This window comes from Stenella coeruleoalba, assembly GCF_951394435.1.
Source record: "Stenella coeruleoalba genome assembly, chromosome: 9".
NCBI lineage: Eukaryota > Metazoa > Chordata > Mammalia > Artiodactyla > Delphinidae > Stenella > Stenella coeruleoalba.
Genome location: NC_137155.1, coordinates 65,576,649 through 65,595,651, shown reverse-complemented (window position 1 = coordinate 65,595,651; position 19,003 = coordinate 65,576,649). Strand labels below are relative to the sequence as shown.

General features: G+C 40.7%; 1 protein-coding gene across 16 annotated transcripts in view; it reads right to left on the bottom strand.

Moving 5' to 3' along the window:
* Positions 1–19,003, bottom strand: part of DNAJB9 (DnaJ heat shock protein family (Hsp40) member B9) — a 714,883-nt gene that overhangs the window by 554,684 nt on the left and 141,196 nt on the right. The window contains exon 1 of one of the 16 annotated variants that reach the window (XR_013829623.1): positions 74–149. The exons of the other annotated variants lie outside the window; for them this stretch is intronic. The gene's annotated coding sequence lies outside the window, so the exon portion shown is untranslated. Of the gene's footprint in view, positions 1–73; positions 150–19,003 lie in introns of those variants that run through there. 16 annotated transcript variants of the gene reach the window in all.

Genomic DNA, 19,003 nt, shown 5'->3' with positions numbered 1-19,003 from the left:
AGTTCTGAAGTAATTTAAAGATTATCATGGAATGTAAAATGTAATATTTAAGAATAAAAGTGAAACAGACTACCTGAAAGATGCAAGTGGAATATTACTTCTTAGCACCTGAATTGAGTTGATTAAAATTCTTGAATCCTAAATTTAGCTGTTGAGTTTCTGGAATCAAAGAATATGAATAATGGACAATTGCAGCAACTTTGACTTTTAGCCACTCACACCATCCTTTCCCTCACATTTTTTACGAATCCTAATTTCTTCTTTATTATTTCAGCTATTCTTCGTATGGATCTTACCTTGATTTTGGAATTATGTGGGGTAAAATGATAAATGGATAAGTTATATCTTTGATCTTTAATCTTCCATACTAGTGATAGGTCAGGATACCACATGTCCATACAAGATAATAGAAAAAAAAAAAAAAAAGACCATTTAAACACCAAAAGATGAAATTTTAAACTACTGAATAAGTTAAAAAGTGACCGATTATATTTTATACATTTGTGGTAAATATGACAACTAAGATTATGCTATTGATGTTCAGCTGTTCTTTCTAATAATTGCTAAGCATAAAATCGAACTTCTTAGAAACTTCTCCTAGAACAAGGCAATATACTCTGTATTTAACATAGTCAAAGAAGTTACCATTATTTTTGGTATAGTTGAAGGACAACTATACAATCCATCTAAAGAAACTATTTCAAAATACTTAGATAAAAGTCCACATGTTCATGCTTTCAACAAACAGGAACTTTGGTGTTCTGGGCACCATTCTAGAAGCAAGAGATTCAATAGTGAAGCTGCCTTTGCTAAGCTTCCTTCCATTCTAGTAAAGGATATAAATAAAAATATATCTGGAATACAATGGGCAAGTGCTCTGAAGAAAAATAAAGCAGCATGAAGAAGAGAAAAATGTTGGTAACATTTTAGATAACTAAATTTTAGGTAATATAGATTAATACTTTTCAGTGTAATTAGAGAAAGCATCTTTAAGGAGAAAATTTTGGAGCAAACCCCTGAATGTGAATATCTAGGGAAAGAACATTCTAGCGGGCAGAACAATATGTCCTAAGATCCTGAAGCAGGATATTAGAAAGGAGTCCTAAGGTATAAGCCAGGATAACACTAATTAAAAATAGAATCCCATATAGTTTTACATCTCTCCTCTCTCTAATTGGGTTTTGACAGCAATGTTTTAAAACTGAATAAAATAATGATAGTCTGAGATCAACTTCCTGGCCATAATTAGGCCAATATATAGCCCCTGAATGCTGAGAAAAAAGGATTCTGATAGGTCAATTAATTATTAAATAGACTTCAATCATCCTTGGCAATTTTCCTAGTAATATGAAATTGCTTTGCATAGTGACTAATAATAAAACATGTGCTCTTGAATTATGCTTCTCATAAAAAATACAGTTTGAGGAGATGATAATTCAGTTGTTTCTAAGCTAACAGTTTGAAATGTGTGTCAAAAACTTTGTCCATAATTTTGAAGTAATAAAGTGACTGCGTCCTGAAAGAAGCATAAAAATAGAACTAAAATATTTAAGAGTTTGACTATTGGAGATCAGGGCTCATCACTCAGGAAATATTTTGTGTGGTTTTTCTGCCATGTGATCTTCTCTTGGGGTTATTTTCAACTGGAGCTGTGAGAAATTCTGAGGGAAATGAGGCTGAACTAGCTTAACTATGGTGAAGGCACTGATGGATGGCATGTGAAGAAAGAAACATGTCATGTGTATACCTTACAAGAACTCTCAATTCAGAGAATTTATTAGCAACTAAAATTGTTTTCTTCGATACCCTAGTTGGCCATCTCAAAAACAAAACCAAAACAGCAACAACAAAAACCCTCCAGCCTGACTTCTGTACTACTTGTCAGATAATTATTTTACCGAAAAAATGTATAATCAAGATTTTTTGTTCTCAGATTAACCATAGTTGTTGTTGTTGTTTTAAATTACCTCACCCCTCTCTCTTTTTTTTTTCTCTCTCTCTTTTAATCCTCATTTTTCCTTCGTCTCTTGACTCATTCTACCAACTCTTCCTAACATCTGAGTGTACAATTTTCATTCCATATAACTTTGAGAATATAAAAATACCGAGCTAAATGTCTCTGAGTTATTCCTTGGTTAATCTGGGCATTGAAAGACTGTTCCTAATCTTCACTGATCCTTCAAGAATCTGATGAAAGTTACTGAATCCCCGCCCCCTAAAATGCAACACATCCATTCACATAAAATTTTACACAGATTCATAGGCTTCCTGAAGCATCTCCTTGTGTCCACATAAACTAAGGTAAGAGCTCCTGCTGATTTGGAGTTATAGACTTCTCTCATGCTACCTACAAAAAGCTTTAGATCCATTTACAAGTCAGACAGACACAAACTTAACCTTGAAATCATTTATAAATATTAGCCTTTCTCATTCTGCTCTAACATGAAGCCGTACAATGAGCACAATGTCTCCTCTGTCATGCACTTGTCCTGAATATGTGATAAGACCTGCCTCCTTAGAGAATGCAATGTGTTTAAATTGTTAAATAAGCCAACTAAGCTTTTGAGTGGCTTCTATTGACTTGCTTATGACATTGTCAAGATAGTTTTGCCTAATAGTTCTAGCTTCCTATGGGATTTTACCAAATAATAAAGTCAATGTAGGGACGTCCCTGGTGGCGCAGTGGTTAAGAATCTGCCCGCCAATGCAGGTGACACTGGTTCTATCCCTGGTCCGGGAAGATCTCACATGCCGCAGAGCAACTAAGCCCATGTGCCCCAACTACTGAGCCTGCACTCTAGAGCCCATGAGCCATAACTACTGAGCCCACGTGCCACAACTACTGAAGCCCGCGCACCTAGAGCCCGTGCTCCACAACAAGAGAAGCCACCACAATGAGAAGTCTGCACACCACAGTGAAGAGTAGCCCCCTCTCACCACAACTACAGAAAGCCCACGCAGCAACGAAGAGCCAATGCAGCCAAAAATAAATAAATTAAATAGATAATTTTTTTATAAATTTTATAAATAAATTTTATAAATAAATAAATTAGATAATTTTTTTTTAAAAAGTCAGTATTATCAGCTCTGTTTCTTTAATCAAGTCTAATTGTGCCATATCTACTCTCTGTTTCTCATAATTAGAATCTTTCAGACAGTATCACATGAAAAGTATTATCAAAGACCAAGAAATTCTCCAAAGAAAGAAAAAGATCCTCACTGCACCTAGAAGACTTATCTCTCACAGCTTCACCTTTCCAGTTTGGCAAATAACCAGCTTGATGATGAGACATATAAAATTTAAATTGGAAATGATCCTTTTACATGCTCAACAATATTATTATACCTTGTTGAAGAAGTTCAACAAGTTGGCATTGAATGTACATTGTGAATATGTGCCCACCTTAAAGTTGAGATCAGATATCAACTCTAAAAATGCCGAAACCTACCTTGCTTGGTAATTTTCCTTGAAAAAGTGAGTAACTTTTGTGCTAATGCTTAGAAAGAATCCAATTTGTTGAAATTAAGTACGTGCTAAATAATCAATGCGTGTGTCCTAAGAGCTATTCATTGCCAAACTAGTCTGGCCCTTATTTAAGTCATCCTTCATAGGTATTCTGCATCGTTCAATACCTAATAAAAAATAACTGAGATACCAAAAGCACACAGTACCAAAAGCACTCAGCCAGGTCACTTAGCAAATTTCAATGTTGAGGAGCTACTCTCCACAGTTTCAACATGTGTTGTGACAACTTTTATCTGACTATATTTCTAAGAATGACTGTATAGCAAACAATCTTTGAAGAAAAAGATGGTGTCTCCCACTCGGCAGAGAACATGTCTTTAGTGACGAGAATAAGTTTTAAAATCTCTCCCTCTGGAACAAATTTTGGCAAATTGGCTAGCATCTTCTTTATAATACTGAGACTCAGCATTCCTCAGCTATGACACAGACCCACTCTGTGCACACTGTTTATCTAGATCCTTCCACATCACTCCACAGAATTTAGGGGACAAGGGGAACCAATAAGAACAGGAAGCTCAAGCTTTTTGCTGTGCCTTGAATAATAAATCCTTTGTCTCTGATCCCGGAGTCTCGTGTTTTCTGCTAGCATTTTAAAACTGTGGCCGACTAACTTGTTATTTTGCAAGCAGGGTAAAATCTCAGACTCTTCATAGTTCTTGACACTAAGCTAAATAAGCAAAGCCAATTGGGATAGAAACTAACATCCAGGGACTTCTGCATGTGGTCAAGATAGAGAGCCAAATTTATCATCAGACCAAAATAACTATAAGCTAAGAAAAATATCCGAAAACAATGCTGTTAAGACATTTGGACATCAGTCAGTGTGCAACAGTGATCTCTGAGAGAGGGGAAACAAAGTGCCTGCATGAATTTCCAGTCTGCAAGAGAAGAACACAGGAAGAGCCCATCGGTCTCTCTAAGTTAAAGAGATAGAGTTGAGAAACCTAGGCAATTAGAATTTGCAAGGCAGAGGACAAGATAGGAGGGAGTTGGACAGAGAAAGAACTCCAGAGATGTGGAGAGAATTCTCTTCCTTTCATCAACTGAGTACTGATAAGTGCACGTGTATGAAGAAACTACCAAAGGCAGAGAAAAGAACCCCCCGGAGCTCGCACAGGGCAAGGAATCATTTGTGTTCCCAATAGCCAGAGTGAAAAAGTGACGGAGAACTCAGAAGAGTACTGCCTCAGTAGTGGGGTAAAATTATCCCCAGACTAAAGACTTCTCTGGATCCACCAACACCTCAAAAGGATCAAACTATTTCCAAGTAACTTAGCTGCATCCCAGAACAAAGTTCAAGAATATTTATAAGAACATGAAAATATCCAGCATGCAACAAGGTAGCATTCACCATGTCTGGCATCCAATCAGAAGTCACCATACGCCCAGACGTTCTTTTTCTCTTCCAACTCTTCTGCCTCCTGCTGCTCCCTCTTCCTCAGCAAAGGCAGATAAAAAGAAATCAGAAGTATTATAGCTCCCTTTAAGAAGAACCTATTACAGGGGGAGGTGAACCGTCCTCGGTGCTTACTTTACACACCCTGGACCTGAGCAGAACTTAGAGCCTTGGCTAAGGAATTTCCTGACCTAAATCAGCATCCACTGGGATTTCCTAAGGAATTTGAGTTAAACATCCAGACCTATGAGCCTCGATATCAATCAGTATTTACTTAATTGGAAATTAAAGGAAATCTGACCCCCCCCAAAAAAAGTCACCATACATGCAAAGAAGCAGGAAAATATAACTCATAAATGGGGGGTGGGGAGAAATCCAGGGATATTCTTCCTATTCAAACTGTGGGTCACAGACCAGCAGCGTCTGTGTCACCTGGGAGCTTGTTAGAAATGCCGAAAATCTTAGTCACCACCTCAGCTCTACAGAATCAGAATCTGCATTTTAATAGGATCCCTTAGGAGATTAAATTCACATTAATAGTCACAGAACTAAAACTCAGAAGTCAGGTGAGTCACTCTAAGGAGTAACTTAGAAAAAATGCTTTCTCAGAGACTTCTATGAAGAATATGTATGTGGAAAGAAATAGTTATTAAGCATATCCTAGATTCTGGATATTTTATTTCCTAAAAATATAATAAAGTAATATATGCACTTGTTAAAAAAATAAAATTCTATAATAGGTGTTTTAAATGAAAAGTAATGTCCCCCGACCCACCTTTTCCAATTTGAACTCTAGCTTTCAAGAAGTGAACACTTTTTTTTTTTTTTTTTTTTTGTGGTACACAGGCCTCTCACTGCTGTGGCCTCTCCCGTTGCGGAGCACAGGCTCTGGACGCGCAGGCTCAGCGGCCATGGCCCATGGGCCTAGCCGCTCCGCGGCATGTAGGATCTTCCCGGACCTGGGCACGAACCCATGTCCCCTGCATCGGCAGGCGGACTCTCAACCACTGCGCCACGAGGGAAGCCCAAGAAGTGATCACTTTTGACTTTTTTGTTGTAGCTCTTCTAGTAGTTTAGTTCTTTAATATTTAAAAATATGCTTACATTAAAATCTCTTGATCTGTCAAATCTGACTCTCTGGTATGAAATATAAAGACAGCTTATTAATTCTATTTCTTCTCTCTAGCCTCTCCTAATTTGTGATAGTTATTATCAATTTTTACTATAACTTTACTATACATTTCTACTGGACACCTATATAATTTTAAATAATTAGTATGTATAATATTTCTTTTTTTCTTAAAAAACACTGCATCCTTTGATGGCAGTAATACAATTATTGGATTAAGAGACCACAGCAGAAAGGACAGGTGACACTTCTGGAAGACAGATATGGAATACAGAAAGGGGGGGAATAGGGTCATGTGACAGTCACTGTAAAAATACAGTACATTCTATAGATACCTGCACCATCAACTTTCAACTGTGAAATAGTATTTACACTTTTGTTACAATCCGGGTTAGAGAACAATGTTTCTTTAAAATCTCAACCTGACAGCAAATGAAAATCTCAGGTTAATTCATAGTCCTGTGAGGTGCTTAGGCTGAAGATTCCAAGAGGCTGGTTCCAGCTTCATCCACAGATTTCTGTTTTTAAAAGGTATTGAGTTTTGCTTTTACAAAACAAAATTCCCAAAGGAGGGGAAAAAAAACCAACCATAGCCACAGCATGTATTCTTTCTTATCTGTACGGCTACAACCCTCTGCTTCAAGGCCAACGCTCGTGGCTGAAGAAAAATCTCACTAATCATTGTTTAAAAAAAAAAAAGACACAAAGACAAACCAAACCAACCTGATCATGGCACACTGACCTTGGGGGGCTGCCCCTCCCGCCCTTGCTTCTGGCTGCAAACTCGATGACTATTTCTTTTCTGGGGGAAGGGGGTTTGGTATAGGAGCCTCGTTCACCTGCCACCCCAAGGAGTTGGCAGGGGGAACCCTGTGGCTGGCACACCAGGTTTCCTCATAATTAGCAAGGAAGAGTCAGGGGCCTTAGTAAGGTGGCTGAGGAGGTGGGATGAGGAGGAAAAGTCAGGAGACCACCGGCAAGTACCGACACACGGGCGGGAGGGACCCCCGGCCACACAGGCCTCGCCCACTCCCCTTGGGCCTGTCTCCCCAGGCCACAGCCACGGGGTGGGCTTCCTCTGGGGCTCTGTGGACAGCACTGGACCTCGGCCAGGTCCTGGGGGAGTCCACTGCAGGCATCTCTGCTCCCTTCCCAGTTCCAAGCTCACCACTCACACCAGGAACAGCAGTCCCTCTCCTGGAGAGGGCCCAGCAGCCCCCACTAGTCTCCCACCCTTTCCTCAGGCCTCTCTTCCAGAAATATCCACAAATTCAACACCGTACACACCTTTGAACCCATGCACCTGTCAGCCTGACAGAACACCAAACACACCAAAACCACAGGCCCTAAAGATATGGTGCAAAGAGGTGCAGATAAAGCAGAAACACTCTGCCTAGAACCACACCCAGGGTTCCCACCGTCGGGAGCCCGGCGAAGCGGCCACACCACCCATCCTCAGTTGCCCCCAGAGGGGCCGGGGCTGGCACACAGGGCGCTCTGGCTTCTGAGGACCAGGATAGACACCGGCATGAGGCGAGAAAGGTACGGTTGGTCAGGCCAGGACAGGACAGGGGTTAATACTGTTTCCTGGAGGCAGCTCTTGGGGGGACGCTGTCCCACACCAGCCCTGCCACCTCCAGGTCCATCTCTCACCCTGGAGTCTTCTGATGCAGGCTGGAGGGTGCAGGTTTAAGGATGAACTCTGGAAGGAGGATGGCAGGAAGGCCCATGTGTGAATGCAGACAAGACAAGCAGTGGCAAAGGACTCCATTTCTCCCATCCCAGGCTCTTTTCCTTTTCTTTCTTTCTTTGATATTTTTTCACTTCCACTGGCCCCCGAAGCGGGGTCCTCATGGCCCACGCACTGCAGAGGAGACAGGGTTCCAGAAATGCCTGGACCTGCTTCCATGCAGGTCTTGCCTGCCATCTTGGCTCCATTTCATCTTGCTCATGCAACACGGGGTGAGCAGCGTTCGGTGCCTTCTAGAAGCTTGCTGTTCCCTTTTTCCTGGGGAAGGATGCAGCAGACGAGGAGGAGAAGGAGGGCATATGCTTTGCCCAGAAAACCCACCAGACCCCCAGCCACCAGACTGCGACCCCAGGCTTTAGGGAGTCTCTGAAAATCAGGCCCGTTCAGGCGGAGTGCCAGCTGGAGCTGAGGCCAGGGGACTCACAGCTGTTCACATGCACAAGTAGGTTTTCTCAGGCAGGAGCCTAGGAGCCCCGCAGCAGAACAGAAGTGAAGATGGTTATATACAATTTATATGTTTCGAAAAAAGTACTACTTGAAAAAAAAAAGAGAGAGAGAGAGAGAAAAGAAAAGAATAAGAAAACAGAAAAGAAAAACTACCCAATGCCCCTCCCCCCAAGTTTCCAACTCTGGGTGCTTCCCTTAAATATTGCCCTGGGAAGGGTGGGGTGCAAGGAGCTCTCGACTCCGGCTTAACGCTACTGGCAAAAGGGGTAGACAGTGGAGTCAAAGCCTTTAAAAGCATCGTTCAGGGTCCCAGCGTCCTGCTCTCCGTCGCGGCCCGGTGTATTTCCAGCAAATGTGCTTCCGGCGCGGGTCTTGGGCGCCTGTTTCAGGAAAAGAGAGTTGGCATGAGGAGGTTGTGCACCCCTGGCTGGGACGGGGCGCCCTCTGGTGGTGGGTCGCCCGTGGCGGTGGCGGGGACCGCAGCGGCCTCGGGTAGTTCCGATTGTAATTGGTCCCTCTGTCTGTGAACTTGGCCCCGCCCCCTTTCGCACTGGACCTCCGGAGTTCAGGCTGTTCCAGGCCCGACTTGCAGGCACATGGGGGCTCCTTGGCCTTGGCGGCTGAGCTCTTGCTGTCGCCCTCGAGGCCCTTGGGTTGGCGTTGGCATCGGCAGTCGGCTCCGTGGCTTTGCCACCCACGTTGGGAGTTCTGGGGTCCTAGAGGCTGATGCGGCTCAGCACGCTGCTTCTCCTGCTCCCGCTGCCCTGGCCCAGGACGCGGCTGCCAGCACGCGAGGGTCAAAGGAGGAGGTGACTGGGGGTGGGTGGGGGGTGGGGGTGGGCATGGACTCCTCGGTGGGCCTGGCGGCTGGAGAGGGGTGCTTAGGGGCTGCCAGGCTTAGCAGCCTGGGAGGAAGCAGCAGTCTGCTGGTTTCTGCAGCGGAGGGTCGGTGCGTGTCTTTTTTTCACAAAGTTGTTGTTAATATTTCTGGACTCTATGGGATAAAGATATTGGCACCTTTTCTCATCTGTTAGCTATATCTTTACCTTTATATTGTTAAGGTCGATAATATTTACATTTTATTCTGTTTGCTTTGTCTATAAATTGATTATTGAAATTGAAAATCCACAGCAGAACTTAACGTTATTATGACTACGCATCATTTACTGAAAGCCAAGAAATGTGCCAGAATTCAGTATTTGTTGTCCTAGTACCCAAGTCAAATGGTTTTTTATACCCCACTGATTTCTAGGAACCTGCCAATTTGTTCATTTGCTTCATATTTGAACTATGGCTTTCTTACAGAGGTTCGTGTGTGCATGTGTGTGGTTGCTGTTGTTTTTTCTTGAGTTCAAATTTGCCTTTATTTTCTCAAGTAATTTTCTCTACTACTTATTCTACTCTTGAAATTCTTATCTACTGCTTGGATTCTACTCCATTCTTCTCAGCAGATTCCTTATGGTACTTCATTTCTAGGCATGCTGTATAGCTGATTTCCTGAATTTGTTTCCAGTGGACTTTGGAATTAATTCTACACTTTTTGAGTATCTCATCTTTCCTTCTATTGGTTTTCAAATTTGTAGCACTTGAGAAAATTCTCAAGTAACTTCCTTTAAAAAATATGTATGGGGGGTTGATTTTCTTCATCTTTGCATGTTGAAAGGTATTTACCATGATAACTGAGTGGGTATGGACTAGATTCAAAATGTTGAATAATTTCCATCAGAGCTTTAAAGGCATCATTCCATGGTTTTCTAGTATTAAGGATTATCAAAGAGAAGTTTAATGTCAGCCTGATTCTCATTCCTTTCAGGGTGATTTTTTTTCTTTTCTGTTTGTAGGATACATATTTTTATCTTTGGTGTTCTATTGATAAAATGATATGATAATGACTATAAGGGTGTGTGTGTGTGTGTGTGTGTTTTCATTCATTATATTTATACATGGTGGGTCCTTTCAATCTAAAGACTGGGTATTTCACTATGGAGAACAGTATGGAGAATCCTTCAAAAACTAAAAATAGAGTTACCATATGTTCCAGCGATTTCACACCTGGGCATATATCTGGAGAAGACTCTAATTTGAAAAGATACATGCACTCCAGTGTTCATAGCAGCACTGTCTACAATTGCTAAGACATGGAAGCAACCTAAATGTCCCTCAACAGATGAATGGATAAAGAAGATGTAGTATATATATATAAAGGAATATTACTCAGCCGTAAAAAAGAATGAAATAATGCCATTTGCAGCAACATGGATGGACCTAGAGATTATCATACTAAGTGAAGTAAGTCAGACAGAGAAAGACAAATATATGGTATTATTATATGTGGAGTCTAAAAAAATTTGATACAAATGAACTTGTTTACAAACAGAAATAGACTCACAGACACAGAAAACAAATATATGGTTACCAGAGGGGAAAGGCAGGGGAGGGCTAAATTAGGAGTTTGGGATTAACAGATACACACTACTGTACAATAAATAGGTATATAACAAGGACCTACTGTATAGCACAGGGAACTATATTCAATATCTTGTAATAATAAAAGTATATGTATAGAAATATATATACATAAAACGGAATCACTTTGCTGTATATCTGAAACGTAAATCATCTATACTTCAATTAAAAAAAAACTTTGAGAAAAACACTTAAAAAAATAAAATAAGGTAAGTATTTTTTTTTAAAGACTGGGCATTTATTTTTCCTATTAATGGTTTGACAGGTTCCTCATTTTATCTTTTCTCTATCTGAAATTCTTATTAAGTGGATGTTATGCTGACCTTTCTACAGTCTCTCTCTGTCTCTCTCATACATTCTACATCTGTCTCTTTCTACTCTGGGAAATTTTCTACTTGACGCTGACTTTAATTTCTGACTTATTTACTATGTTCTTGTTAGTTTTGCATTAATTTCAAGAGTTCTTTCTTGTTCTTGGTTTTGTTTTCATGAGATGTTGACCTGGTTTTATCAGTCCTTATATATTATTCTTTCTGAATATACAAATTGGAAGTTTGGAATTTATTGTTTGTATTTGTTTTAAGCTATATTTTATCCTCTGAATTAGATCTTTTTCTTCTCTGATGTTTTCCTGCTGTTTTATATATATATATATATATGTCTTTTTTCCCTTACTAGGTCTCTACTGAATAGGAAATTTGACCAGGAGCCCTGTAGTAGAGAGGGCTTGTCATCCGATAGACTTCACTTTAGGGTAAAGGGCAAGGAACCAGGCTGTAATAGGAAGAGAACCCAAATGCCAGAATAGCAGCCCAAATTCTTCCCAGGCAGTTTGTTTAATTTCTGTGGAAAAGAATCTTCTGGATTTTCTTGTCAAGGGTTAAATATTGAGTCGTCCACAGTCTGCCTGCCAGAGAACAGGAAAGGGCAAAAGAAAGGGAAGTGGGAAACCAAAGTATTTTTGTTCCAGTGGGCACACCTTTCATTCCCTTATGCTTATTATTTGCATACTTTCCCATTCCCACCCTCTATACTAGCCCACTAAGGTCTGGGGTCTTTTGAGGGGTTCCGCCTGACTTATTCTGGCCTCTACCCCAACTCTGCTGGATGCACCAGCATGCTCCTATCTACTTCATCCTCCAGAAGAAGGAGTGAAATATCCTCTCAGCTGTTGCTCCCCTCTTCACCACTAAGTTAACTCCATTTCTTAGTCTTTAACATTTTATTTGAGACTTGAAAGGAAAAGGAGATGAATATATGTGCTCAATTAGCCATCTTGAATGTGAAGCCAAAACAAGCATTTCACATACATTATTTCATTTAGTCCGAATGCAGCCTCTAACCACAAAATAAGGACTTGCTTATCATCAGCTTCTGACCGCAAAACAAGGTCACATTTCCTTTGTGTGTGCAAAGTTTGGATGGTATGATTTTCACCCCACACAGTGGTTTGACTGCTCTGCTCATTCCTGGGAGAACCCAAAGAGGAGGTCTCAGCTGCCCCCAACAGCAGTCTGCCTGCCACGGCCATCTTCTTGCACGAGTTCACTTCTTCCATCTTCTTCCATCTTCTTATGTGAGTTAACTCCTAACTCCTATGAGAACTAAATGGTACTATTACCAGAGTTAATATAGATATTATTTAAAACACAACGGTGAATAATATATCTATATGTTTTATATATATAAATATAAAAGTATACATATAAAACAAATATATGAGATCATCTCAGATTATTTTTAAGTTAACTTGAAAATGAGCATTCATTATGTTCTTTCCGTTTTTCCCTGTAATGGTATGTGGTTCCTCAACATAGCTTTTGGTATTTGCTTCAAATTGCTGATAAATACGTAACTTCATTTTTATATTGAAAGAAAACTTTGGTAGGGTAGATTTCTTAAAGTTTCTTAGTTTGAGACTTAAAATTCCATCCTAAGACCCAAATTACACTCCTCAGCAGACCTCAGAATTCCTGAGAAGCATGTCACACTCACCAATGACAGCAGTAAAACAGAGGAAGCCTGTCATGCCAAGACAGCCCAACAAGCCCTTCTAGAATCTGCCATAATGTTCAGAAAGGGAGACTAATACATCATATGATAAAACGAAAATGTTACCCAACTCCTTTTTAAGTCTGAACGGACTCAATCTTTAAACAACCATCTATTCTGTTTCTACAATGAAAGAGCGGACCATGCTGTCAGTACTATATGATATTACCATAAAGAGAGAGAAATGTGTGGTAATGATCACCCTGAATTTGGCAGATAAAAAAGTGGTAGCTCCCCTTCCCCCAGAAAATAACAACCTTAAATTCTTTTTTATGCTAGAAGAAAAACTCATGGGTTGTTTTTTTTTGGTGGGGGGGTTTAATGCCTAGTCAGTTTTCTATGTCAACTTGACTTGCAAGGGTAAACTTACTTCATTGCTTGAACTAGTTCTCATCCCCAGTATTGAATCTCTGCTCTAAAAAGTGTTTTTCTGTGTTAGGCTATAATTGTAACCATTTCTGTGCTCCTGGATTATCAGCCTTGACATGAAATTTGTGCTCGATAGAGATAATGCTCTGCATTTTTTTTCCACATGGGCAGTTCGGTTCCTTCCCTAAGCAGAAGGATAATTAAAGGAAGGAAGACATGAAAGAAACGTGTCCAGGGCAAGGACCTCCTCATCAAAGAGATTAGACCATATTAAGAACACATCAGCTAAATGTAATTTAGAATCACGTTTTAAAGGAGGCACACAAGTGCAAAGCCTCTTTCAAATAGCTACAGACTGCATGTAGACTCTGTCTAGATAATTTGGAAATGCAAATGATCTGTCTAAAAGGAGTTAACTGCTCAGCACAATCCAGTACCACTCCTGGAAACGTATTCAAGGTGTATGCCATCGTTCGCACCAAAAAGCTAGGGAATGCACTTGGGGGTCATTCTTATCTCATATGCACATACAGACCACAGAAGTCTACAAGCCCGTAACACTACCCCAAGGAATAAGTATTAACCATGCTTGGACAAAAATATTGTTTATGGTAGTCAAATGGCTAACTCACTCATTCTCCACCCACATCTGCAGACTCAAGAAGAATGTTCATTTCTCTTATCATTTGAATAGAAAACCAAACTCATATTTCAGTAGCCAAAATACAGGTCCCCTTTGGGTCTCAAGAGCCATCATTAAAATTGACACTAATTGGTGTCATCGCCGACGGCACAGAGTGATAGGTCAGGCTCTGCAGAAGAAGCACAATTTATCTCTAGGAGAGCATGCCAGCTTACTCATGGATGGGGAAAATCAGGTAACCCCACGGTGAGCCTGCCATTGTCATTCACGCTCCGTGAAGACAAAAGATGACAGGACTTTTGATCCAGCATTTCTTCCAAACACTGTTTTCTCTCTTTGCCTCTGTGCACAATGCCTCCCTTACCAAGCTGAACTGATGAGTAGGAATTCAAAGGCAATGAAAGCTTGGCTCTGATCAGTGATGCATGCACGGCGGATGCTGAGGCCCACAGCAGTACTCAGCCTCATGTAGGTGTTATGACAGGAGCTCAAGACTGTGATGCTAATGAAGCCCGTACAACAGAATGCATTTTTTAACCCAAAGAAGCACCACGACCTGAGTGATAGGAATATTCTTGGGTTCCACTGTTGCTCACTCATGGTGTACACGGAAAACTCATCCCACTGCTAATTGTTTTATTTACATCCTTCCTATCTGTTCTTAAATAGCATCTGGCTTCTTCCCAGCATAGTCCTCATATTCCATACCTATATAACTGCTGTTGAACTGTAATAGTGTGTCAGAAAATTTGCTTTATAAATCCAAAAGTACATAAACTTGTATAGTTCCTATTCGCAAGAAGAAAAGAACCTGTTCCTATTAGGACATGATCCAGAATGTTCATCTTGAGACAGTTTATATATAGATATAATCATTAAGATAACCAAAGAAATAGCCTTTTAAAAAAAACTTCCATGTACAAAATGGAGATTTTTTGAAGTAGGGAAAGGAAAGGAGAATAATTTCAAAAGCAAGTATTGCGCAGTCACTGAAAAAAAAAAAAACAGAGATGCATGAAGGGATCCATAATAAATGCATAAATATAGGGTAGTACCTTGAAGAGAAAAAGTGTAATAAATCTGTATTATACCTTTTTTACTTTATCTTGAGCCATAGACTAGCAGAGATTTCACAGGTCATTTTAGAAGTCATCCTATTCATCCCAGTGTCTCTCTATATAAGATAGCAGATGAGGGGAATGAGATTCTATTACTAGTACTAGGGTTTACTATATGTTTCCAGTCTACTGCACAAGCTTTGGGAAGTTGGAAGTTATGTCCTCATTATCAAAATCATGTCATTAATGGGTGGGGGGGAAATAAACAGAACAAGTTCTACTTCTCCAAAAACAATAGCCAGCTAATCAAATTTGGAAGAGGATTTCACTTTCAGATTGTCAGGTATAGGATCATGCTAAATCCAAAGGTGGAGAGAGAAGGTCAGAGTGAATCTGTGTGTCTTGGACTCACCTACTCAGAGGCCATTCAGAGTAGAAGTTATACCGACATGTAAAACCATCACCCAAATAAAGTAACTACAACAGTCAGGAATGCCTAAAAGCACGAAACTCATGATAAGACACACAGTGGAAATTTATATTGAAAATATCCATTAAAAAAAAAAAAAAAAAAAAAAACTATTGCGGGCTTCCCCGGTGGCGCAGTGGTTGAGAGTCCGCCTGCCGATGCAGGGGACACGGGTTCGTGCCCCGGTCCGGGAAGATCCCACATGCCGCGGAGAGGCTGGGCCCGTGAGCCATGGCCGCTGAGCCTGCGCGTCCGGAGCCTGTGCTCCGTAGGGAGAGAGGCCACAACAGTGAGAGGCCCGCGTACCGCAAAAAAAAAAAAAAAAAAAAAAAAACTATTGGAGAGAAACATATCTGACAGTCTACATATGTGAAGAATAAAAGTGACTTTTCAAATAGGGTTATCAGCATAGCTGGGTTAGAAATTTCACATTACTCAGTAATAGATGAAAATAGTATTATGAAATAGTATTATATTACTTTAGTAGCAGTATCTAAAACAAAGAGAGCTGGCATTCTCTATGAACTTCTTAGACAAAAACGAGGAAGATGTAGGAAGTGAGATATTAAATGCCTTTTACTAAACTCTTCTTTGGCATCCCAAACAGTCCCTTAAACATCATTTAGTAGATCCTTGCTGACTAATGATAAAGTCCTTAGAAGGGCATTAAAAGCTCTACCAAGCAAGCTAAAATGATTTCCCTCAGGCAAGGAAAATTATAGATTCTAAGGTTCAGGTCAAATCTTAGTGATCAGAATTCAACCTCTCATTTTTCTGATGGAAAAATTTAGGCCTAAAGTGGTAAAGGGTTTTCCCCCAAGGAAAATTCAGCTAGTCAACTAGAAATGTCCAGTCTTTTCAAGGATTCAAGGTTTCCTTTGCTCTCACTGTCTGTCAGGACCCTGCAAGATACTGCCAAATACAAAGGTAGTATCCTTGCCTTCATGTGGCTGATAATCTTTGCAGAAGGTAGAATATTTAAAATAGCTACTATGGACTGAATTGTGTCCCTTCAAATTTCATATGTTGAGGCCCTAACTCCCAATGTAATGTATCTGGACATAACATCTTCAGGGGGCAATTAAGGTTAAATGAGGTCATAAGGGTGGGACCTCAGGAAAAGAAGACGGATACCTCTCTCTCTCTCTTGCTTTCTCACTCTCTCTCTCTTTCTGCTGTGTGAGAATACAGCAAGAAGTATGCAAGCCTGAAAGAGAGGGTTTGCCAGAAATTGAATCCTGCCAGAACCTTGATCTTGGACTTCCCAGCCTTCAGAACTCTGAGGGGGGAAAAAATGCTGTTGTTTAAGCTACCTAGTCTATGGAATTTTGTTGTGGCAGCCCAAGCTGACAAACACAACAGCTATAACAATGTGTAGTGAGAGAGAGTGGACAGCACTCCCAAAGGCTTCAGTCTAGACCCCAAAGGGAGCAAGCACCATGGCCACAGGAATCCAGACCAAGGGTCTCCCTGATGGTGCAGAGAGCTGAGTAGAAAGGGCAGGACTTCAAGGGAGCAAGAAAGAACAGATAAGACAAATTGCCCAGTCTCAAAAGCAGACCCAAATGAAGCACTAATGACAATGCCTCCAGTTGAAGTCTTCAGATTAGACATCCATTGGTGGCATGAACTTTTATTGACTTCTTTAGGCAGACACCCTGCTAATACAGCAGTGATAACTGAGACGTTGTCCCTGCCCACAGAAAATTGGCTGGACAGGGGAAGATAATCTGGGCAGGTTGCCGTTGACCTGAGTGTTCCCTGAGAACCCAGTGAATTCTACAGATTGGCCATATAATGTCTCTGTCCATTTTCCTTCCATGCTTTGCACACTAATGACAAGCACTTCTGATAGTTTTATAGACTTTTGCTACAAGCTTCCTGACAATGTCACCATTGAGGAAGAGGCACTAACTAGGCCACAGTCTATAAGAATCCATCACTGTGGATGAGATCTGAGGTCATGAAAAAATTCTTTGTGTGTGGATCTGGCTAACCAGGCTGGCCACTTTGCTCATGACCAGGCAATCAGTGTGTTTAACTCAAGAATGGATGGCTAATCTGTCGACCTCTTAGCCAAAGAAGTCCAAGATGATATTGTCCTCCAGATCTCAAAAGGAGAGCCTTCAGAAAATCACCGGTGAAGTGGAGTATTTGGTGACTGCCAGCCAGAAATCACCATTAAATGAATATATAAAAGGCTATCTTGCTGTCTAGCATCTACAAAACCCATTCTGATTGGACCCTAGTGTTTGGGAAACAGGGTCTAGATATGATCTCTGTCCACTACGTCTCTAATGAATGCAGCCATCCAGGAGGTGGATATCAAGAGCAAGTTTCAATACTGCAATATGCAGCCATGGCATTTTCAATGCTTGAAGTCAACACTGTGAATGTTAAGCCCTTAGTCACTCATCTGTTTCCTCTAGAGAGAGCCCTGGAGACCTTTAATAAATCCATAAAGGAACTGAGGTTGAAATCTAGGCTCAAGTGCAAACCACAATAGCCAGAATCACTGATCCTCTGCCCCCATCCTCACCCTCTCAGCATTTCAGAGATTAAATGTCAGATCAGGGTTGCCTCTGATGAAGAAGCTTCTAATTAATGGTAAAGAATAAATTGATGTAGTGCATTATAACTTAGAGAGTCTTATACAGAAGAGGTGGTGTGCCTTAAAAACATAAGTAGGGACAGCTTTGAGAAACTTGTAGGCAGGATGAGGTATTCATGCAAAGTTGAGCAAAGAAGATCAAAGAAAGCACATGCTGGAAACTCCCCTTCCTCCTAGGCTGCCTTAGTTGGGCAAGAAGGGGAATCTGTTATTTGGATTCCTGGTTCTACCATGTCTGTGGCCAGGGCGGGATACTGGAGGAGAGATCAGTGAGTTGTAAAGAGACAAGTTCATTAAGTTTTATCTGACCTGGAAGCCAATTTTAATAGAAACCTACACCCCAAGGTTAGAGGGTTGTCAGTAGTTTTGAGTCCTTTTTTATTTCATGATAAAAGGAGAGCAAGAGAAGGGACAGGGCTCTATGGAAAAATTTAAATAGAATTGTATGTGTTTAGCCAGACTTTTCTTTCCCTGAATGTAGAAATAAATTACTTTCTACAAATGTAGAATGAGGATTATGATTAGCACAGTACAGTGATCCCTGAAATATGTCACAGGGGGTCTTCTAGGACGGAGTCCTCCTTGAGGAGCTAACATTTAAGCCAAAAAATGATTAGGAGTTAGCCCTTTGAAAGGAGAGTGTGGAGTGATACAAATGTCTCAGTCAGAGGACATTCTACCAGTGTGCACTGTTTGGGCACATGTGCAAAGTGCCTGAGATAAGACAAAACATGGTGTATTAAGGCAAAAAAAAAAATTCATAGTGATACATATGAAAGAAGGTAGGGAAAAGAGATGAGGCCAACAATCTGGAACAGGTCCAGGTGGCAGATCTTACAAACTGGATTAAGAGATCTTGACTTTATATCAGGACAATGGGAAATCATGAAAGCATTTTAAGTATGAAACTTAAATTATTAAGTTTTATAATATTTCTTGAAACAAGGAATGTAAAAAGGATTTAAGAGGAACATGATTACAACTGGGAAGCCAAGTTAGGAGCTATTACAGAACTCCAGATGAGAGAGGATGGCCAGGATAAGGGAGGTTGCAGTGGTGATCTAAGGAAGGAAACAACTCCTGTATT